We start from the raw sequence: 24,978 nt of genomic DNA on the forward strand, positions 1-24,978 counted from the left end.
AAATCTTGATTGCTTTGTATGGATTGTAATAAAATTAATAAAAATAAAAAAATAAGCATTATGCTTAAGTTGCACCTTAAAAAAAAAAAAATGTGCTTTCTGTTTATTTGGCTGCATATCAGATGTTATTTCAGAACCATTCCATGTGCTACCTTAGGTGATAATAAGCATTTCTTCAGACAGAAGAGACACTGATATGAAGTAAATTCCAACTGTTTTATCACCTTCAATTAAAATGTAACCTTTCCCATCATCAGAGTGTGCATCAAAAGGACTGTCTGCGTTTGGAGTGCGCGTTTGACAAAATAATACAACTGCTATGCTGCCAAGTGACTAGACATGAAGCAACGGTTTGCTCTTTAAAGACCTGTCAAGAGTCTGCATTCTTACTAAACATGAGCCATGCAGCCTTAAAAGAAATAATAGCTTTATTACACCCATTCACTGAAACATTTATTTAAATTATTTATCAAAGTCATTTTTGGAATACTGCTTGTAACTGATTTAATTGTGTCTCCAGTGGCTTATGATCACTTAACATGTGTAAATTAATATTTAATTGTCTAGAATTAAAAAAATGTATTTAGCTAGTTAGCTGAAATGTATGTGGATGAAAATATGTATATATTTAAGTGTAAATGTAATGTACATATATTTACATATGTAACATATGGCATATATGAAGAGCAATATCTAGCATACTGTAGAGACTGATATACAGTGGAACCTCGGTTTGCGAGTAACTTGGTTTACGAGTGTTTTGCAAGATGAGCTAAAATTTTTAATTAATTTTGACTTGATAAACGAGCGACATTTTGCAATACGAGTAGTATGTATACACTTTGTCTGCTGAGCGTCATGTAATCACAACTGAGCTAATGGTTCTTATCTCTCTCTCTCTCTTGCTGAGGGATTGTGGGCAATCGTCTCCTATTCTCTGTCTGAGTCAGCGTGCCTCACTCATATAGTCAACATCCGTACGAGCGTATACCGTTTACTACAGCATTGTGACTGTGTGTGTGTGTGTGCGCGCATGCGCACGCGCGCATGTGTGTGCTGTGACGTGCGAGTCCCCGTCTTGCACCACCAGCTTTATTCAGCTTGAAATAGCAACAGTGCAGTAATTTATTGTAGCAGGATCTGCCACTCTCCTATACACAGACACAGCAGTCAGGCAGGGTCGTGGCCAGGTAGTAATGTGCCCAGCGCATTTATAATGTTCCTTGTTCCTTGTATCACCCACTGACGACAGGTGCTTATAGCATGTCCGCGATCTTTCTGGAATTGCTTTTTACAGTGCTGGGAGACTGCGATTGCTTTGAGACGTTCTTCCGCATGTCGTCCCATTGGGTGGAATCCCACAAGAATTTAGAAAATCACTCACACCAGCCATGATTCTTTTCAAAGGTAAAGTGTAGGTTACACCCATCTGGAATAATCCTGACATATTGCAAAACAATAAAATGATGAACCTCCCATACTGGAAAAGTAAAGGAATTCTATACATGGAACACATAGTTGAAGGATTGGATTTCATTCCATTTAACAGAATAGTCTCCCAATTTGGGATAGACAAGAATAGATTTTTAGAATATCTCCAAATTAAATCAGTAGTTAAAGAAAAATTTAATCTTAAAGTAGAATTACAAACACCATCAAGGGTATTAGACTTCTGTAATCTCAAACACCCCAAATTACTGTCTAAAGTATATAAAACATTGACCAAAATAGATGATACAATAGCAATTCCTATAGGCAAATGGGAGGAGGATCTATTAGTTAGCTTTGATCAGACTTTCTGGTCCCAAACCTGTTTAAAAACTTTTAAAACGATCAGAAACCCCAATTTACAACTAATTCAATACAAAATTCTACACAGAGTACACTATACAGGTCATCGGATGTTCAGGATGGGATTTGTGCCATCTGACACCTGCACACACTGCACAGACAACATTCCTGACAGTTATATCCACGCACTGTGGTCATGTCCACCTGTTCAGAGATTCTGGTATAGAGTATGTGAAGACCTGTCAAAGTGTCTGAAATGTGATATCCCAACTTCCCCCTCATTTTGCTTGCTGGGGAACCTAGAGGATGTCCCGATTGAAACAAATTTGGTTCACGTGGTTCTCACTGCCATATGCATCGCTAAGAAAACTATCCTCATAAACTGGAAAAACAAAGATAATCTTTGCATTAACCAGTATAGAAATCTTTTATTGGATCATATTACACTTGAGACAGCCTCTGCCTCCACTTCAAATCAATCTCTCTGGGCTCCTTTGATCGGTTCCATCACATAGCGATGATGGAGGGTCATTGATATGGTCCTGCGGGATGCTGTGGTTGATGTGGTGGAGAGTCTGAGCTTGGAGTATCTGGAGGATCCCTGGGGTGGGTTCACTTGGGGGGTCTTGGGCTGGGGGGCTGCTGCCCGACTCTGGTGGTGCTTGGGTTACCTCCGGGGGTGGGCTTCTGGTGGTTGTGTGTAGGGCCTTAGGGGTCTTGACGGTGGCTGCGGTCGCTGCCTAGTGGCGCAATGCCCCTGGGTTGGTCTGGGTGTGGGCCTGGTGGCTTAGGGTTTGGGGCGGCCGTCCCGGATGGGGATATGGGTGGGGCCTTGGGGATTGGGTCCTGGCATGTACGCTGCCGGGAAGAGGGCCGGAACGTGCGGCAGTTCCACCATGGGGGAGGGGGATGTCCGGGAGGGGGAGGATCCAGCTTTATCCTGGGTGTCTTATGTCTTACTTAATCTGAATGTTGAGTAAATGTGGGGATGGGAGTAAATATTCTGCTGGGGTGGTGTGGGTTGGTGGCCTCAGACTCCGTGGGGCTCTGTGATGCTGCTGCTTCGGGCCATGGCTAGATAGGCTGGGGCCTCCGTGCCCGGGTGGATTTTGGGAACGGAGGTGCCTATTGGGGCCAGTAGGGGAGCTGGCTCCCTGGAGGGCTCAGGCCCCTCAGCCGTTCCTCCCCATCCTCAGACATTTCCCTCCTCCTGCTCCTTCACATCATCACACAAACATGCACATAGGGCCTTGGGGTGTGGGTAAGTCAGGGGGTGCGGGTATGGATCCCGTTTCCGCAGTCCTGTGGCAGCCTACACCCCAATTTTATTTGCACATTAAACACTTCCACAAAAAACATTCCACACAAATGCACACTTAGGGCCTTGGGAGTGGGCACACTCAACGGCATCCGGTGGGGAAATTTCAGCCTCACTCCGAGTGCGGTGTCCACTTCCAATTTTAAACTGCACCTAGTCACGGAGAGTTTTGGGGGGGAGGTGGGGCTGTGTGTTGGCATCAGCTGGTGTAGGCCACATGGTGCCGGCACTGCCTGCGCCCCAACCACAAAATGCACCTTATCAGCACACACCAACACTACATTAGAGCAGGCGGAGGGAGACTAGAGGTCTTATTACACCTCTGTTCTCAGTTAGCTGCCGGGGCTGGAGGCTAGGAGTGGGAGCTGGCCGTCTGCCTGTGGTCTGGAGTGGTGGGTTGCTTTGCTCTACGTTGGATGGGGTGCCTGCTCACTATTACCCCTGCGGAACGGGCTAACTCTGACGTCCAGGAATGGCTGTACCTCAGGTACGGCAGCACCGGGACCAGAGTTAGGTAGGTGGTGTGTGGGGAGTGTGAATGGGTGTCTGGCGTACATCCTTGTAAGTCTTGGGTTGTATGTGTATGTGAGAGCATGAGGGAGGGAGTGTATGACTGTGTTTGTGTGTGACTGTATATGTCAGGTGGGGTTTTGGACTCCTCCCTTCTCCTGGGACATCTGGCAATACTACAACATCTTTGCCTACCCTCCCCTGCCTTAAGCATCTGTCTGGTCGCTCCCGGTGGCTGCCTGGTGGGATCTGGTTCCCTGGGCTCTGTTGGATCCTCGGCGGGTGGGTCGCCTCGGGTCCCGGGCTGCTGGGTTCCGGGCCCCGGCCGACTCGGGGGAGAGCGGCTGCGTGGGGGCCTGAGGGCTTGCCGTTGATATCTCCCGGGACTCTGCCGGCTGCTGGTTGTGACCCCGGGTGATCCTCTGCGCCTCGGGTGGGGGTTGGGGCTTCTCTGGTGACGGCCTCCCTGGGGTCTCCGCTCTGGGGTGACCTCTGGATCTCTGGGCTTGGAACTCCTCCATCTTCCGCACGTTTTGGGGGCAGGTCTGTGGCCCTTCACACTCACTATTGGATGCTCCTATAGAGAAACCTTACACATACAAGCGTGCGTACACACACAGGTGCTCACATGGTGATTTCATAAGTATGACTTGGACATCTTCAGCACATGATCTAAGGTTGTGGTGGCCCTAAATGCCTCAGTAATAATTACTGTATGATTGTCAGCAAACATTTTTATATATCTTCATGTAGCTGATGCAGCAATGTTTTTGTCTTGTGGTTTGTTTGTTTCCCCTCTCTTTCTGCAGGTCTAGAAGCGGATTCTGGTTCATTTATTGTTTATTCTATAAGAAACCCCCCCTCCCCCTTTACCTCCATCTCTTCCTTCTCTCTCTTCTTTTTCTTTCACTTTTGTCTCCGTGTCCGGTTCGAATCTTAAAACATCTAAAAATATTTTTAATAAAGTTTTGGTATCAGGCGTGACGTCAGCAGAAGCTGTAACGCTTCACCTGAGAGAAAAACTGTAAGGCTAGTCGCCAGCATTCAGACATCAATTCTGATTGCTTCACAGCCGAACAGGACACGGTAAAAAAAAAAAAAAAATTTTTACTTTAAAATATTTTTACTTTATATTTTGTATTAATCATTTTTATATGAATAGTTTTGGGTTGTGGAACAAATCATCTCAGTTTCCATGATTTCTTACTTTGACTTACATGACTTTGATATACGAGTGCTTTGGATTGAGAGCACGTTTCCGGAACGAATTATGCACGCAAAACGAGGTTCCACTGTACTTTTAATTAATTTTTAACAAAATCTAAATTTATAATTTAGGGAAGCGAGCCAGTCCATGTCTGGGGACATTTATGACTTACCAGATCAAGCTAAGATATTTGTATGCAGGTGTTTAGCCTCTAGCTGAAAATACCAAATCAGAACAAGCAGGAAGTGACTACTGACTGACTAGCACTGGACTGGCGGGCTGAGTCTCCTTACACTGAGAACTACACGGCCAGTAGTACAAGAGGTGTGTCAAGGAATATGTACAGTAAATGAGGCCTGTAAAGGCGTGCTGCTCTCTGCCATTTTTCATCTTGAGGAGAGGCCATCTCCATCTGTATTTCTCCATTGTTCCATCCATGAAGGAAGCCAGGACCTCTCTCTTTCTCTTCCATTCAAAGACTGCTCAGGTGCAAAAACCAAGCCGGACCAGAAACCAATTAACATACTAAGAAAGAGAGCCACCTGGTAGTAGCCATGTGAGCATAAGGTGGACTTCTGCTTAGGTTGCATTCTACTATTTTACCAACACTCCTTTTACTCTGCTAATTTACATTTTATCTGCAATTAGATTGGTGTTGCTTTCTATCCTGCCTGTTTAAGTACACAATCTTGTTGCCTGAGGTCATAAAGAGTATAAAGGGGAAAATGGGGCTATACTAGGACCCTACCATGTCAAAACAACTCCATAATATCAAAGACATTTTTAAAATTATATTCTTATAAACAAATTGTCATCGATTATCACTTGAAAAACCCATCATGGTTAATTGTGTGGTCTTAGAAGCCTGAGGAATCTGATAGTTGTATCAAAGTTTGAAACAGTGGGACTCATTGCTTCTTTTAGGAGTGATTTCCAGAAATACAGTAGATGTTGGGGTCTGACTTTGCCAGTGTGGTTTCTACTCTTTCTCTTTTGTGTTACTCTCAAAGTGATGTACAACTTCATGATTCATGCTATCACCTCCCTGGTATCGATGTTGATCTGGCCATTTGTAAGGTAGGCCTTGAGGGTGTCTCTGGCTTACCTCTGACTGTAGGGTTTTATATGGGGTGTCAGGAGTTGGCCCATACCATAAACTTGGCTTTATTGAGTCAAGTTTTTCAATGCTGGTTGTCTTTGTCACCATATGGATGCTGGAACTGGTATGGTGATTCTACCAGATTTTACAGACAGTCTTCTGGAGGGGACACTGGTGGAATTACTTTAAGAAATTGCATGCAGATAGTATGTAATTCATACAGGAGAGCTAGGTAGCAAACAACTTTATAGACTGTTAGCCTTTTTTCCTTCATGAGATCGAAGTTCTCAGAATCCCACAAGAACCTAACTATTAATGAATTAATGAATTGTTGTTCTTACAGCAATGGGTAAAGGTGTAGTGAATTTAATTAAAGATCAAGAATTGAAACACAGTCAAAAATAAAAGGACCACAAGTCAAAAAATGAAAGGTATATTTGGTTAACCAATATGACAAGCTACAAATACTAAACAAAGTCATAGTCTAAGAAACAAGAACAAGAAATGCATAAGCCATGAACAAACTAGAAAGTACGCTATAGATCTAAACTGAATGGTACCTACAAGCTTGGACAACCAGAAAGTGCACAATTCTGACATTTATACTGTCGCAATGATGACTTCCCACATTGCATGTTCATGTTGTTACTTCATAGAAAACAAAGAGGCAACCATAAATGAGATGGTAGGGCAAGCTACAAAACAACGTAGTGCCATAATATGAAGAGAAAAAAAATCATAGTTAAAATGAAAAGTAACTTGTAAACAAATTAGAGAAATGAATACTGCTCCCTCAAAATCCCCTGCTGGACTGCAAAAACAAAATAAAAAGTCCAGAAAAATGTGCAATCATTTTCTTTTGGGATGTTGAAAGTGATCAACAACTTTTAGGGTTTTATCAGAGAAAAAATGATAGCTAGAGACTCAATTTCCTGCCCGGAGACATCTTGGACCTTGGATTTCAAAAGCTAATGTTCATCAGCCTTCACCAAAATCCGCATCATTACAAGGGGACAATACATGGAGAAAATTAATTATACAAGTAAAACATAAAAGAAGTGGTTCGTTAAGTACCCAGTCTCAGTAAGTTAAGTAATATTAGAGGAATCTTTGAAGGAAATTAGAACCATGCATCTTCTAGGATACCGTAGGTCTCTCCCAGCCTTGCAAACCTGGGATGCTCAGTGCTCATTTTTGACTAGTCCTCTTTGTACGTTTGCTCCAGCTCCCTCAAGTTAGATGAGGATCAATGGTCCCAGGTATTTTTGATGGGATTGAGGAAGAGTACAGCTCAAAACACTGCCTTTCTTATTTGAAGTCATTGTGGTTTGTCTTTGATGGTATATTTAGATCATTCTTCTACTAGAATATAAATGTTTTCAAACAATCCTGTTTTTTACCCAGGATTTCTAGCAATTTTGCTTAATTTGTTTCACATTCAAATAGCATTTAATCTTCCAGGAAGTGACACAGAGACCAACCCCAACAGCATAAAGAATATCCATGCTTCAAAACAATGATTCTCTCCTCGGTTTTACATTAACCTTGGTTAACATTGGAGCCAAAAGGGCCCATTTTGGACAACATAATCCCCATTAATTTCTGCTTGATGTCTTTCATAAACGTTCTGCAAATGGTTTTCATGACCTGTCACTGTCCCCTCTCCTATAGCATGCTGTATGGGAGATACAACTGGAAAATTTCAAGCGGTAGGCCTAAGCCTGAAAATCTTGTTATGCCAGCAGAAATGCAGTGAATCTTGGGAAAGCTAAAAGGCATAGCAGTATTTAATATTGTTAGAAAGTCTAACAGGACCTTCAAATTCTTTGTATAGCCAGTCTGTTTGCAGCTCCAGGTAAATTTTGATTCCCATGGAAATTGACTTTGAGCTTGTATGAATTAGCAACATTTTCTGTGTTTGAAGAAACTGTGCACCCTACTAGCATAAAGAAAGCCAGGTGTGTGCGCTTATTTTGTGCAGGGGTTGGGGGGACTGAGTGACTGCCTTTTCTTAGTCTTTTTTAGAAAGAGTTTTCTGTTCAGTTGCTACTTTGTGTAAAAATAGAGCGTTTAGTTCAGTTGCTGTTTTTCTGACTAACGGCAGAACACAGCACAGTGCGTCTTCAAACTACCCAACATGTTGTATTGCGTCAGCTTCTATTCGTTACGGTCACCGCGTAATTTTCAAATTGCCTTTACTTTTTGATTTATTCTTGTACAATATGTCAGGGATGCCAGGGGCAACGACCCAGCCGGGACGCCGTGAGGGACCGGAAGAGGGTCAAAGCCCACCCTGGATTACGTGGGGGCCGCCTTCCTGGTTGCTCTGGGGGCCACGGGTACAGGGCATGGAAGCTCCACCCTGTAGGGGCCCGTGGTCACCGCCAGGATGTGCCCCAATGCCTTGGGGACCTGTTACCCCAGCACTTCCGCCACACCAGGAAGTGCTGGGGGGAAGATTTAGGACAGCACCCGGAGAGCTGCCGGGAGGACAGCTGGCCCTTCTGCCACGCTGGGGCGTGGCCAAGGGAGGAATGCCGGGAACACCTGGTGCTCATCCGGGGACTGCATAAAAGACTGGGTCTTAGTGACCATAAGTATTGTAAATATTGTAAATAAACACATGTGGTGGTTGAAGAACAACATGTCCGCCTGTATGTGTCCGGGTTGGCTCCATAAATGAAACAGGCAAAATATAATTTTAATGGGATTATTCTGTTATAATGAAACTAAATGAGGTGAGAGTTCAGCATTATATCACACATTCAATCAACAAAACTTTCTCCAAATTGTATCACTGTTTGCTACCACTTGGAAAGGAGTTTATGTAAAATCTTCCGTCGAGAAGCTCATATTTCCTATAGCACTTTGACTTGCCATGACAGCTCTGAGTGCCAGAAACTTTAACCAGAACAAAAACCATGTGCCCAAGTAGTCTAAAATACTACTGGGCATACAGAAATTGCAACTTCACATGCAAAGAGCAAGGTGCCCATGGCCTTTCAGCACTTCTGCTTACTTTCCTCTGAACTTAACTACTAAAAGCAACAGGGAGAGAAGAGAAGAGAAGAGAAGAGAAATACTGCCCTCAATGTGTCAAGAATCCTGAGGCTGCTCTAGAAGTGACTCTGTGGTTCAAAAGAGACAAAATGCTCTTGCCCTTCCTCAAACTTAACCCACTTTAAGAAAAGGCAAGAATGTCAAAAATGAGTATATATACTGTAAATATACTTTAAAATTAGATTGTTTGATATACAGTAGTATGCATCATCTTATTAATCACAACACACACCAAATATTATTGAAGGGAGTAGGAAAGAGGGTGCTAGATTCAAGAGCATAACCAGGTTAGCACAGGACAAGGGAAACTCTGATAAGAAGCCTTCAGGAAAAAACAAGAGAACCACATGAGAACGAGTCAGAGGAGATAATCTATGCAAATGTACTGGCAACTGGCATGGACGCTAACACAGGTGAGACAGAGAAACATTTTGGGTGAAAGCAAGCAATGTTCACCCCTACAACTGAGGCTCAGCAAGTGTCTTTTGATATCTCCAAGGAGAGCTGGCAAGGAGTTGTAGTGGCAGAGTTTGGCAACTAACTGTGAAGGTTGCACCCGGTAGCCCATTTTCAAGTCATGTCTCGTGACTTTATGGTCATACCATTCATGTACAGTATTGAAGCAAACAGTCGTATGAAATAACATTCCCCAGGGATGCAGTGCAAGATATACATAAAAACTCAACAAATGCAAGACAAGTAATGAACTGTGCTATACTATACTATAATAAATAAATTAATTAATGAATACATAGCATTAAATTGAAATAGATAATAATATATAAATAAATACATGATAATAACTAATAATAAAAAATAACAGTATTAACAAGTGTAAACAAATGTACTGCCTATAAATAAGCTACTAGGAAGGCACAGCACAGAATTCAGAGTCTGGGCAACCAACTGGTAGAAGCTGTAGCAGGACCTGGTAAAGCTCAGTTGGATGTAATGGTACTACCTGTCAGATTGAAGTGGGACAAAGAAAATGTGGAAGGGGTGGAAGCAGTCATACAGATGCTATGCTTAATAAAAATGTCTTTAATGGAGGGCAGAGAGGTCCCAGGGATCTTTTCTGCCATATAAACCTTCCATTATAGGACCTTGCGGTCAGAAACACTGCAGTTTTCAAACCAGATGTGACACAACAGTCAAAATGCTCTCGAAGGTGCCCCTGTAGAATGTTTTAAGAATAAGGAGAGTTAGATTTTTTCTTTCTGAACCACCGAAGGAAATGGAAATGCTGTTGTGCATTCTTGGCTATGAATGTACTGGAAATTGACCAAATAAGGTCAGCAGCTAGGTGAACACCAAGGAATTTGCTTCTCTTGCCCAGTTCCACTGCAGAGCTATCGATACACAATAGGGTGTGGTCAGCATGGGCCTTCTTGAAGTCCACAATCATCTCTTTCTTTGTACCCATGTTAAAAGACAGATTGTTATACTTACACCAGTCCACCAATCATTGCATTTCTATTCTGTAAGCTGACTCCACCCCATTGAGGATAAGACCCAACACCATTCAAGAACAGGGTTAAGCAGACCACTTCTCTCTTGCCTGAACATGTGGGATCTGCACATAGTCTGTGACTTGGTGGAAAGGAGTTGTTGGCTCTCTTTTAGGAAATGGTCCACTGTCCTTATATTACATATTGGGCTGGTGATCAGTTATAACATAAATGTTTTTCGAAAAAGGCTGCATGACCGAGTAGTGAAGGTACCAAAGTGAAAGCCACACATTTGTTAGTGCAAATCTAGAGACACTGATCCTAGCTCAACTACATTATACAAAAGCATATCTAAAAAACTGTACTGTAGTTCTGTAGACCTGTCAGGTACGTAGAGGTGGTCTTTAGTATGGAAAGGTACTATATAAAACAAAGATGACTGTAAAATGTTTCAGTAGCCAGACATAACATACTGTGGTATTATTGTGTGGGAACTGTGATGGTGGAGACTTAGCTGTGCATGGTGTGTACTAAGTTACACATTAATTAATTTTAATGTGAGGTTACTAACTGGACAGGAGAGAACATGCTGTTAGAGTAAGAATCAATTTATCATTTTTTTCTGCATGTAAAGATACCTTATTTTGAGGAAGCATCAGTTTGGAATTGGTAATTAGCTATGGGCATTAAACAGCAGAGGCAAACGCAGCGGTGCTATTTGATTTCATGCTCTGCACAATCCTGGGTGATGAACATGTGCATCCTGCCACCTGTTCTAAAACATTTTTCATCTGCACATTTTGGCATACTTGGATCAAAAGCACAAACATACAAAAGGAGAACAGTGCACCTACATTGAAAATACAACATACTTTATGGATAATTCATAGGTGGGACTGATTTGTTTTTTTAGTGGCCATAAAGTCTGAACACTGCAGTGAACTGTGACATAAATGTGTACAGACTGAACACTAGGATTGGAGGACATCCACAACCTTATGGCCATTGAGTATTTGTTGAAGGACAGCAGATGGCAATAGATGCACACCACCTTTAATAGGTATGGCCCCCAAAGCCAAGGAGAAGTTTCCTTAGAGGTCTGGACCCTTTAAAGGCTGCTTAGTATTTCAGGTAACCCTTGTGAGCTACTGCTTGTAGGTTTAGTGGGCCACTACTGAACCAAAAATCATTCCAGGGATCGTTCTGGCATGGGGTTCACTACCTTCTCAGTGGATGAGATTTACCGAGATGAGGTCGGCTGGCTCATGTGAATGGAAGAAGAAGGGGCAGATGGACTGAGAGAGACAGAGAATAAGAAAGAACAAGGAAGAGTGCAATTATTTTGTCATTTGGAAGTGGTATATTTGGGAACTACTCCTGTCGGACCAGCAGGGTAAGATCCTATTATGTCTTTTGTAGGGGTTTTTGCCTGGCTTAGGTTTATTTTGTTTCTTAACTTCTATTTTTTTATGTTTCAGATGTTTATAACATTTTTGTGAATATTGTGGTATTTAAGTTTAATTCAGTATTTTTGTGTAATGTATTGTTCTCTTTTGTCCCTTGTGGGTGGTACCCCAAAAATCAGGGCCATCCTTGTGCTGAAATGTCCCCTAGAAAACAGATTGAACAGTAGCAGTTGATTAAATGCGTTTGGAGGAGTTCTCTAAGTATGCATTTTCTTTGATTGGTTTTTCTGGTTTTGTAATTGTTTTTGGATTCTTCTATTGGATTGTGCTTTAATTTGTTTACTTTGGATTGCCTTCTATGCAACTCCTTATTCTGAGCCGTGGAGCCGCTAAATCAAAGGCCTCCTCTGGGTTTGCCTGCTTTTGTTGCTTATTTTAGTGGCCTCAACCCTTTTCATGACTCCTAATCATAATTGTGGGAAAGCCCAGGAAGTTTTCTTTTTTTTCCTATTATTCTGAGAGATTGTGTTCACCGTTCGTTAATCCCTTACTTGTATGTAATTTCTTAATTAAATTATGCATTTACTAAAGTACACATTTTCCAATCTTAGGCCCAGCCCACACTGCTAAGATTTTCTTTAAAAGCGAAGACATTGGTCTCCATTTTTGCATTTTGTTCACATTATCCCAATGTTTTCAACCCCTGAAAATTGAGACTTTTGAAAAAGGTCTTCACAACCTGATACATCTGAAAGTGCAGTTTCAGTATTGCAATGTGAATCTGAGAAAAGGCAGACTGTAATTGCACTCTGATTGGTTCATGGTTACTATATGGCTCTTCTTTGGTTGGACCCTGCTCATTACCTGATTGGTTACTATTTAGAGACGAAAACCATATTCCAACACAGCAGGCATGGAGGAGTTACTTTCAATGGCCCTTGTTGTGTTGCTTTCTTGTATACATTTTAATTTCATGGGCAAATAATTTAGCATTCACTACAGATTTGCAATAAATCCCATGGCTGACAGCATTACCACCCCTTCCAATGATGCAGGAATGTCCAGTGTAAGCAAACTTCTATGTCATATGTGTTTCCAGTCATTTCAGTGTGGATTGAGATACTTTTGTAAACAATTTGAAAAAGCTAATATCAACGGAGATCGTTGATGTTAAAAATACATTTTTTAAAATTAAAACAGAATAGTGTTGACTTAGACTTAGGGTCACGGTGAGTAGATCTCTATTCAGACCACATAAGGTGCAAGATATCAACCAAAGGTGGATAGAGTGATGGTCCTTCACAAGGCACCCTCTCGCTACTCGGCCAGCACAGATTTGTCAAATATGGATGTGTGAGAAAACAGGAGCAGAAGAAGAAGAACAAAGAAGAACAAACAGGAGGTGCAAACTCCGCACAGGCAGTGAGCAGGCTACAAATAAAGCCTAAGACTCTGGAACTACCAGGAAGCAGTATTAACCACTGGGAATCCAAACAATTTTGATAGTGTTTGGACATCTTTGGCAAGTATTCTGCATTATATTGTGCTATTTAGGATTCAAACATTTGAAAACATGCTGACTCAACCCATAACCAAGGCCCATTGCTTCATGTTGTTGTAAAAATCGTTGTAAAAGGATCTCCTCACCCATGGGATCAGCGTCACTGCAGACATCTGCAAAAATATCCATCTTGCAAAAACATAACTGAAATTCTCCACTCTGTTCATGGCAGATAAGTGCTTTTCTGTCATGCTGTCAAATCGCTTGTGTATTATTTGCACTCTCATAAAAAATGTATATGATAGCAGTGATTGAGCATTACGCTTGAAAGCAACACGCCGCCAGATTTATAGATGAAGCCCACTTTATACCCCTGCACTGGTAAGGCTGCATTTAATTGCTCCACAGAGATGTTCTTGAAGTCTTTCCCTCTCATTTCCTGCTTGTCCACATCGTTACATGAGCTGTGTTTGTTTGTGAGTGAATGAATGGGCCTTGTAATGGTGTAGAATGCGATTCAAGGCTACTTTCTGCTGCAATAGACTTGAGTCCCCCGCCCAGAAGTGGATTATGTGGGTTTGAAAGTGGAATGTTATTATGAATGTTATTTTAAGGAGAAATGTTGAGTCTTAATATTTTGTTATGTGACTAGTAATCCCTTTTGGTTTGGTCATCCGCCTTTTGAATTCCTGTTCAGTTTTTCATCATTTTCCTTGAACCCCCAGTCTTACCTCCCTTCAGAGTCCTACATTGGGTACAGGCATTGCTTAATGTTAGATGTTGCTATTTTGGGATTTTAAGTGCAGTGCAAAATGGAAAAAATTCAAACTATTTTTCAGATAAACAACATAAATAGTACAGGAACAGCGTATTGCTTTCTGCAATCTATTCTTCTCTATTCTCTCTGAAACTGCAGCAGCCAAGGTTTATTTGATGCTTGAAGCCATAAGCGGCTTCTGTTAGGAACAGAATGACAGGCAGCACAAGCCTGAGAAATAATTTAAGAAGTGATGGATCATGGAAACAGAAAAGGTTTAGTGGGAAGGCCAAAATCATCAACAAAACACCAGCAGGGGTTTCTAAACCAACAGACTACTGAGGACTGGCAAACTAAACTGAAATTTATTAAAACAGATTGTCTTGGCATTGCAGTGCCTTCTACAACAAGGTGATCTTACGTCATCCTCAGTAATGAAATCTCATTCGATCTGTACTGAATATAACCTCTCCAGTGTGTCCTGGGTCTGCCCCATGGTCTCCGCCCCAGGGATGTGTCCATAAGGCATGCCAACCAGATACCTGAACCACCTCAGCTCAGGTCTTTGAATGCAAAGGACCAGTGGATCTACTTTGAGTTCCTCGCAAATATCTGTGCTCCTCATCCTATCTCTAAGACTGAGTCCAGACACCCTGCAAAGGAAACGCATTTCCACCACTTGGTCATCTTATGGAACATTAAAGGCAGCTGACAGATCAAGCAGAACATGGCAATAGCAGTTGCAGAAGCAAAAACTGATGTAGGAGGAGTTCAGGGAGGCCTCAAAGCGATTCTGGCAAATCATCAGGTGACTCAGGGGAGAAAAGCAGTGCTTCACCCATGCTGTGTATACCAGGGATGGAGTACTAAAGAATCTCCTATGGATAGAGTCAAGGAGTGGAAAAAAACACATAGAGGACGTCTTAGATCCCAGTTCCACACCTTCCTTAGAGGAAGCAGAGTCAGGGGACACAGGGGCATTCAACAATCATTGAAGATGAGGTAGTTAAAAACACTCCTCAGTGGTAAGGATACCAGGGGTGGATGATATTTGCCCAAAGTTCCTAAAGGATGTGAATGTTGTTGAGCTTTCTTCATCAATATGCCTTTTTAGCATTCCACGGAAGTATGGGACAGTGTCTCAGGATTGGCAAACTGGGCTGGTATTTTTAAGATGGCAGACCAGAAGGTGTATTCAAACATTAGGAGATCACACTACTCAGCCTCTCTAGGAAGGTCTATGCCAAGGTGATAGAAAGGAGGCTCCCTCTGGTGGTTAACCTCAGACTCAGGAGGAACAAGATGAATTATGTCCTGGTCATGGAACACTGGACTATCTCTTTACCCTACCAGTCTACAGTACATATGTTTTGTGCACTTGAAAAAGGCATACGACTGTGACCCTCAGAGTGTCCCGTGAGGGGTGCTTTGAGAATATGGGGTACTGGGCCTGCTGTTATGAGCTATTTAGTCCCCATAAAACTTTGTTTAGATTGCAGGCAGTAAGTAAAACTTGTTCCCCATTTGGTTTGGGACACCCAAACTAGGTTGCCCTTTGTCACCAATCCTGTTCATCATTTTTAAGAACATAATTGTTAGGCACAGTCAAGGAGTGGGTGAAGTTCGGTGACCTCAGGACCTCATCTCTGATTTTTGCTGATGATATGGTGCTGTTGGCATCATCAGGTGGTGAACCTCAGGTGTGCACTGGTTTAGTTTGCAGCTGAGTGTGAAGCAGTTGGGATGAGGATCAGCAATTCCAAGTCTGAAGTCATGGATCTCAGCTGGAAAAGGGTGGGGTGCCCTCGCCAGGTTGGAAATGAGGTCCTACCTGAAGTAAAGGGATTTAAGTGGCAAAGAGACACAACCCTACGTTCCTACCCTCGCGAGCTTTGGGTGGTGACCAAAACAACTAGGATTATCTAAACAGAAGTTATTCATAAAAAATGAAAGAACTATTAGATTCCCCATAATTTAAAATAATAAAAAAAAATAATAAAAAGTTATTCAACCCAAAAAAAAAAAAATTAAAGAAACCAAATCTAACCAAATACCATCCACCTACACTAAACCTTAGTAGCAGGGTCAGAATAACAGATTTATAACCAGAAGGAGCGAGCAGAATTCAGAAGTCAAGCTCACAAAGAGGAGAGTCCAAACCACAAATAAGTACAAACATACCCAGCAAATCTCATTATTGATTTAAAAAAACAACACATGTGATTAAGGCATACACAGCTAATGAGTTCTGGCTCAACATTGCGATATTTCTTTTAAAGTTCTGTTGGCAGTAATTTAGGTTCATGTATTTTCCTATTATTTTTACTGGACTGTGTATGCCCACTCAATTATGAGGGCCTACTCTACACTCATCGTTTATTAATAGACCACTCCTTCAACACTCCCACCAAGTCTCACCTGCCATTACTGTCATACAGGGCTTGGCCCAGGGCACTTCGTCCACATTGATTCTCCAGATTTAACCTGTTGTAATAATCTGCCCAGAATGAAATGTGTGCCTGTGATTGTGAGCACCAGGCATTTGGGTGACACTCATCTCTGAATGTCTACATCTCTGGCACTGAGTTTCAAAACAGACGTCGGCTCACTCATGAATCTGAACAGGAATATATGGGTACAAAAAGAAAAATAAAATCAGTGAATGCAAGTGTGATGTTAGTGCTGCACAAAAGTATTTGTTGCTGAATGTGTGGAGGGTAAAGTCCATCAATCAGTCAGCGTGTGCCATTTTGTCGAAGTGGGACCTTCACAATTTTTGCATATACGTGGAAGATCTAATTGACAATGTCTCATAATAATATACAATTTGTGAAAGGGACATGTTTGTGCAGTGTTACGCACCCCAGGTAATATTATCATCTACTGTTCAATTCTCCTCCATACTTCTAAAATTGTAATTTTTATGCTGTATTGAGGATTGTTCTGTTCTGTGTATTGCATTGTATTGACCCCCTTCTTTTGACACCCACTGCATGCCCAACCTACCTGGAAAGGGGTCTCTCTTTGAACTGCCTTTCCCAAGGTTTCTTCCATTTTTCCCTACAAGGGTGTTTTTTGGGAGTTTTTCCTTGTCTTCTCAGAGAGTCAAGGCTGGGGGGCTGTCAAGAGGCAGGGCCTTTTAGAGCCCATTGCGGCACTCCTTGTGTGATTTTGGGCTATACAAAAATAAATTGTATAGTATTGTATTGACACATCCTAAATGTGCCTGATTTAGACATCACATGGGAGGTGAACTCCAACTGCTTGACGTGCACAAAGTGACGCCAATGGAGTGGAAGTGGAAGTGCGTATTTCATGTTGTGTGTCTGTTCACACAGTTATGCAGACTCACTGAAGAAGATGTCTTTGAAGTCAGAAAATGAGCAGGCTAGTGGACAGCAAACAATCTGCCAATGGGGTAAGCAAAATTTACTTGACAAGATTTCTTAAGTAAGCTAAATAACTGTAAATACACATTTTTTGATAAGTCAATAATTCTTCTAATAAGGATAACAGTATTGCACTTGTTTAGATTTCATTGTTTGCAGTGTAATACGAGAGTTCAACAATGTCAGAAAGAGGTGTTGATCCATTTGTCTAACAAGCAGCTCTGCTTCTGTGTGCAGTGCTGGTGTTCTGCCATTTTTAATGCCTTATCACATTTTTCTGCCATGTGTTAAAAGCTGGGAAAGAAAAATGTGGCAGACAGAGCTGACAGGTCACCCTCCCTTAACAGATTTTACTGCCCTCAAAGACAGAAAGTGAAAAATGTGCAGTTATAGAATAAAATTAGAAAAATAAGGAAGAAATGGTACGTTTGGAAATCATACTAATAAGGCATTTCAAAAATGATTACTTCTTTTAAAATGACAATGGTGACATTAAATAGGTCACATTTGTTTGTCGCATTGGCCACTGTATGAAGGCACATGAATTGGAGTTAATATTGAATGCAAATGTAAGCCATTGCTTAAACCTCAGAAGGAATTGTAGTAACAAGAATGGTGCAAAGAGAACAAAAACTTAAATAAATGGGAAATTATGTAAGACATTCAAGATGCCCTACATGTAAAACACATTCATCACACTAGTGTGGAAATTTTCTAATTAACTCAATGAGAAGGGAAGTAAAATGACACCTTTTATTGGCTAACTAAACAGATTACAATTTGCAAGCTTTCGAGGCAACTCAGCCCTCTTCTGCAAGCAAGTTGTAGTGAAACACAACTCTCGAAGAAAAGGAAGAGGCAGACGCACAAGTCGCAATAACTAAATGATGCAAACAGACTTTTGCTAAACACATATTTCTCTTGCAGTTTTTTTTATAAATCTTAAAAATATACTAACAACCAGAATCACCAGTATAAAAAGTCTGAATTAGCATAAGCCTCTCTAATTCAGGGTGTTTATATTATATTATTACTTCATGAGCTAGAAGTACATAATAAACAAAAATAGTTGCATCAGATATTTGAAGTATTAAAATGTGTGTTTAATTTAAATGTTTAAAGCCTAAATATTCTTGATCATTGTAGAAATTTTTAATTTTCACCCTTCATTAGAGGTCCACAGAGGGCTAGATCCCTAGTAAAGCATCAACAATCAAAACTAACATGATATTCGTAATCACTGACCTTAAAATGGTCTAAAACGATAACCCTAATGCTTATGTTGGAAATCTGTCATTTTTAACCTCCTGAGAGTGCCTCCGAGAGAGCTAGGATGACCATTAAAGAATCAAATATTGAAAATGTTATGCTATTTGTGATCAGAAACCTTGAAATACTATAAAACGACACTCGTCATGTCTATATTACTGATCTCCATTTTTTTTTGAAGTTTTGAGAAAAGGAGTCAGTTTGACCCCTTGTATCCCATTAGAGGGTGAACTCTTCAGGTCAGTTGAGGTGGCACGCACAACTTTAGTTTTTTCTGATCATTTTTGCTGAAGACACCACTTGGTTTACTTTTGTATCATAAGGGTGTCATTTCCTGAATACAATAAGGTCCAAAAATTGCCTATAAATTAGGGTTTTTCAAGTGTAGAGGAATAAAAATAGAGGAGAACCCCAAAAAGCTGGATGTCTTGCGTAACAAGTGTCATGCACGCGCACTTGGAAGGCATCTTAAGGGCACTAATGATAATAATTACCCATCAAACCAGGGGCTGTCGCTGTGTTCTGATACGTTCTCTGTTTTTCCCTCTGTAGGACGGAAGATTGACAGCCATATCACCGCTGATGTCACTTCTGTGGTTCCTCCTGGACCCTCTCCTTCCTGCCTGAAATTCATATGACTGGAAATTCAGCCATTTTAAATCGGACTACCGTATGAAAAGATGTCATTTTCACCATTGTTAAAAGGTGCTTTCATTTATTCCCATTAAACGGGGGCACGGACGCTCCCTAAACCTTTTCCTGTGTTTGTTTCTTTTCTTACACTAGACTTGAAGACAAGTTAAGTCGTTTATCACATGCGGGTATCTGCCCGTACCAGTGAGTCAGGAGGCACCGGACAAAAAATACCTGATGTGATTTCAAAGCATTCGTAAGTAATGTTAGGTTAGGTTAGGTGGACTTTGCTATCCCAGAGTTGCAAATCCTAAAGTAGCATGTGATAAATCTTCAGCTCATCGATTTTTTTCACTAGAAGGTGTGTTATCATATAATTCGCAACTGCAAACTCCAATAAATCACTGTAATGTAAAAAACTGGAGATATATATGCTTACCACAATGTGACGCAGAACGGTGTTGCCGATCTCTGATTACTCTATCCAGGGGCTCGGTGAGTTTTCGTGTATTGCACAAGCTAAGCTCCTAACTTGCTGTATTGTAATGATAAGTCGTTTTGTTGTCTGTGAGCTCTGCTGCTTACTGTGTTGTCTGATGCTTATCATCAATAGGAAATGTCCTCCAAACAACAGCACTCTTTATCAGCTCACTCCAATGGCTTTCTCCCATGCCCAGCATATTGCATTTCATCAGTAGAGTGTGGAGCATCCACCTTCACGAGATTCTGCAGCACACTAAAGACCTCAGTTTCCTCCAATTACATGTTTGTGTTACAGTTTGTGTATGTTATTAAAAGAAAACCTGTGTTAGATCAAAACCTCAACAAACAAAAAGGGAATAGATACAAAATGTAAAGTACTAATTTCTCCTTGGGGAAAATAGTCTATCTATCTATCTATCTATCTATCTATCTATCTATCTATCTATCTATCTATCTATTATATAGTGCCTTATCTATCTATCTATCTCTCTATCTATCTATCTATCTATCTATCTATCTATCTATCTATCTATCTATCTATCTATTATATAGTGCCTTCTCTATCTATCTATCTATCTATCTATCTATCTATCTATCTATCTATCTATCTATCTATCTATCTATCTATCTATTTCACTTACCATCAACTCATTGGAGACATGCAGACCTTCTGTGATTTATGGGGGCTTGGGGGGGCTTTGTGTTTTGTTGAGAAGGGCAAGCTGGTGACTGGGTGGTGACTTCTTTAAATGTCCTTCAAAATATTTAAATACTGGATGATTGAAAGCTCAGAATAGGAGACTCCTGGGGAATACAATGCTGTGTGTATAATGGAGAGCGATGTACGGAGTAGGAGACGAGTACAGGGGGAGTGATGGTGGAGTAAACTGATTATGAAATGTGTGTTTATTATGAGCAATTATTCATATTTGTGGATCTGGAGGCATGTATAAGGGAATAGTGGTTTAATGAACAAATTATGAATTACTTATTTAATATGGAAATTCTGTATTTTATGTGTGGAGTAAGAAGCGTGCACAGGACAATAGTAGTGGAGTAATGCAACATATTTATTAACTGCATATTACTGCTGTGTTCATGTTTTTTTTTGTCATTGCACGAAGTAAAGTTAAATTTTAATATTAAAATAATCTATTAATATGCAGAGTGGGAGGAGTGTAAAGGGGGAGTAATGGTGGTCTTTGTGTTATAATGAATTGTCAACTTTTTGATTATATTATTTATGTGCGGAGTAGGAGGAGTGTAAAGGGGGAGTAGTGGTGGTCTTTGTATTATAATGAATTGTCAACTTTTTGATTATATTTATGTGCGGAGTAGGAGGAGTGTAAAGGGGGAGCAGTGGTGGTTGTCTGATACAGACTTTTTTGTTAATATCCTGAATATTGGGATTGTTTGTCTTATGACTGTATATTTTGTTATTGTTCATAATAAAGGTCATTTTAAAAATAAAAAAATAAATATCTATCTATCTATCTATCTATCTATCTATCTATCTATCTATCTATCTATTATATAGTGCCTTCTCTATCTATCTATCTATCTATCTATCTATCTATCTATCTATCTATCTATCTATCTATTTATTATTCTATCTATCTATCTATCTATCTATTATATAGTGCCTTCTCTATCTATCTATCTATCTATCTATCTATCTATCTATCTATCTATCTATCTATCTATCTATCTATCTATCTATTTATTATATAGTGCCTTATCTATCTATCTATCTATCTATCTATCTATCTATCTATCTATCTATCTTTTTCTTAGACACAGCAAGTTAAACTCAGAATCATCTCAGACTTCAGTAAGAGAAGTACACAAAATAACACAATCTAAAAAATGGGGCCAAAGTGCACTGAGAGCGTGGAAATCGGAGTCAGCGTCAAACTGTGGGTTTTCTTTCCAGCCACTTTCTTAATTAGTAACTAATTACTGCTGCTAATGGAGCCATTTTCACAATTTTAAGTGACTTGCTGTTTAAGATTCAGAAGTCTTAATTGTTTCCAGCAGTCAGACAATAACGAGATACAAAGTGAGCCAGCAGATGACCAATATACTTGTGTGAACATCATATTATATCACATCACATCTCATCTATTTCAATGAAGTAGCCTGAAAACAAAAGAGTGATGGCCTCAGAAGTATTGATCTGCTTCTGGCTGAAAAACATGTTGACGATGCTTTCAGACAAAAAAATATCAACGGATTTGGGCATATCTGGTGTGGAAGAATGAGTATAGCATTAAATAACAGCTTTTATTAACAGCACAAAATACGCTATTAATAATAACAAATGCTGTGATAAAAAGGGTGGCCCTCCAGGGACTTGAGTTTAACATGTCTGAGTATGTTGGTCATTTGTTAGTTGGTTAAAGAAACAAGAAACAATGAATTGTTTAAAAATTTTGAAAAGGAAAACATTTAAAATTATGGCAAATAAAATTTGTTTTATTTGCAGTAGCAATTGGTTACAAATTATGAAATTAGCCCAAACAGGATCTGAGTTGACACCTCTGGTTAAGACGTTGTATGCTGCTTCACTCCTTGAGGTCTTAACATAAAGAACTGGGGAGGGGGTCCGAAAGCATAAGATTTCTGTGTGATTACAGACCCCCAATACACACCAGTACACATTTAATAGGCGCCGGTCCTCATAAGAGTAGAGCAGCAAAGTGTTGGTACGGAGTACTGGTGAGTATCAGAACACTTCATTGCATTGCCAGGAGGTCTGTTATGTGTGCTAGCTTTCTCAGCAGATGAGATGTTACATAGCTGTCTCATCCATCCATTTTCTAAACCATCTTTATCCTGAGCAGGGACACGGGGAAGCTGAAGCCTATAGCCATCTCAATTATCCTTAACCCACATGAAGATCATGATGGAGCACTAGACTATGCTGGCAGCATCAGGTGCAGATCAGAAACAGCCCTGGACAGCATGCCAGCCCATTGGAGTGCCCACTGACTCACTTACACAGGCCTAATTTGGAATCACCAGTCCACTTAGCCTGCCCATTTCTGGAGATACGGTAGAATAGTACTGTACCCAGAGAGTAAACCTCACAGACACCACATCTACTGAATGTCAGGTCTGAACACTGAAGGCCGGATATGCAAGACTACCAGGCCACCTTAGTTCAGCTTTCAGTCACTGAATAATCATTTCAACAGAAGTATTAACTTTCTGAAATCCATCCATCCATTTGTCTGCTTTATGAATCCACTTATCCAATTCATCAAGCACAGGTCAGGAATAAAAGCTGGATTGGGAAAAGTTCTCTTATGTGGGAATTTTAAATATGTTGTCATTATTTACACATGCAAGAAACAGGCGGCTGATTAAGGCAGGAGAGACACAGAGCGATTACCTCTATATCAGAAAGAATCTGCATGGCCACTTCACAGGACCACAGTGGGTCGTTCCAGCAAAGGTCTAACGCTCAATTAACTCTCCGAAATTCTGGCTAAGGACAGGCTTATTCTTCAAATCAGACAAAGTTTCCTCTGCGCAAATTCAGCTCTCACAAGCAGCGCCATCTGTCTAAATGCAGCATGAGGGACAACGACTGTGGTGATCTGGCAGATTCACTGGTAATTAGTTTACCCAACGAGGGCGTGGCTCTCACCTCAGTGATCTGGCAGACGATACAGCGGCATCAAAACATGGACTGGCCGATTCTGAAGTAGCTCCCCTACCAAGTGGTATGTGCCATAGGTGCTAAAAGATTATGAGTGCTGGTCATCAATTCTGAGCCGGTTGAATGTCCTATGACATGCTGCACACTGTTGTACATTTGTGTGTATTTTTTTTGTGCATTTTACATAACTGATACATTGTGTTTGGTCCATTAGAGCATTGCTTTCTGGCCTCCTGACTAAGGGCTCCTTTTAGGTTCTCAGGTTTGTAAGCTCTTCTAGGGTCACCTCCAATCCTCTTAGGACTGTAGCCTGTTCCTTGGAGAGGGACTTCAGGTGAAAGCCCTCCTAATAGAACCTGTGGTCCTGCAGGATTTTTTTCCTCAAACACCCCTGAAAGATAAAAGGGGGCACTGGCTTGCCCAACTGGTCTTGGATTTCTCATGGAGCTGAAATATTGCATTGTCTAATTGGGGTGCAGTGGTTGCTCTGAGGCTAGGGATCTGTCCCAGCAATCGGAAGGTTGCCGATTTGAATCCCATAAATGCCAGAAGTGATTCCAATCCATTAGGCCCTTGAGTAAGGTCCTATGACGTTAATCAGCAAGCAGGTCCTCCAACTTAGAGGGAAAACTCGAGAGTTGGTGGCAGGATTGGCACTCCAGCCACTGTAAAAAACCTCTCACTGTTCCAGTGTGGCTGCACGGCTGCACTCAGATCCTAATCCAGGGTGGTTTGTCGTGTGGTGTGTGCAGCTTGCTCCCAACGACCTCCTCCTCTTAACTGTACATTAATTACAGAACCAGTAGCTCTGGCCACTCCAGCCATTTAACTTCACTGTTATGATTTCTAAATATTAAACAAACTTCATTGGAATGACAATAGAGGAGTGAGCTGAAAACATCACTTTAAAAACCAGATGGCTAAACGCAATTTAACGTCACAACAGTGTTGACAGCTGTTACACCCCACCCAAACTCACCCCCCTTCACACAGCCCACCTCACTTTTTGGCTGCACTTTTGTGTCCTTTTTATTGTTTAAAACCCATTGTTACTGGCACTTTAAGAGCCTTGTGGTTTCCTTAACACATTAACATTTATTGTCACGTTGATGGATGAGCCAGCAGATGCATTGTCTTATAAGGCACAGCAGTGTCTTTCTATTTGTCTGTGCTTTGGTTGCGGTTCAAGTTGGCTCATTGTTGCCACATGGCTCACTCCGGGCCTTTGGGATTTCTTTACACATGCTACTCTGTCTTTCATGGTGGTTGCAGTGCTGGTCAGGTAATTTTTGCCACACAGCCTTCTTCCGGTTCACTGTGTTGTTTTTTACGCACTACTCTGTCTTATCTTCTCTTATAAATGATATAAGGATATAAACATTTATTTTCATGCAAAAGAACAACCAAGCTGTCCTTTGAAAAAAATAGTTATTTGTTTTAATT

General features: G+C 41.0%; 1 protein-coding gene across 3 annotated transcripts in view; it reads right to left on the reverse strand.

Annotated features, from left to right (window-relative positions):
- LOC120537530 (neuronal migration protein doublecortin-like) overlaps nt 1-24,978 on the reverse strand; it is a 182,386-nt gene that overhangs the window by 119,108 nt on the left and 38,300 nt on the right. The gene's annotated exons all lie outside the window — the stretch shown is intronic.

The sequence above is a fragment of the Polypterus senegalus genome, chromosome 10, assembly GCF_016835505.1.
Source record: "Polypterus senegalus isolate Bchr_013 chromosome 10, ASM1683550v1, whole genome shotgun sequence".
NCBI lineage: Eukaryota > Metazoa > Chordata > Cladistia > Polypteriformes > Polypteridae > Polypterus > Polypterus senegalus.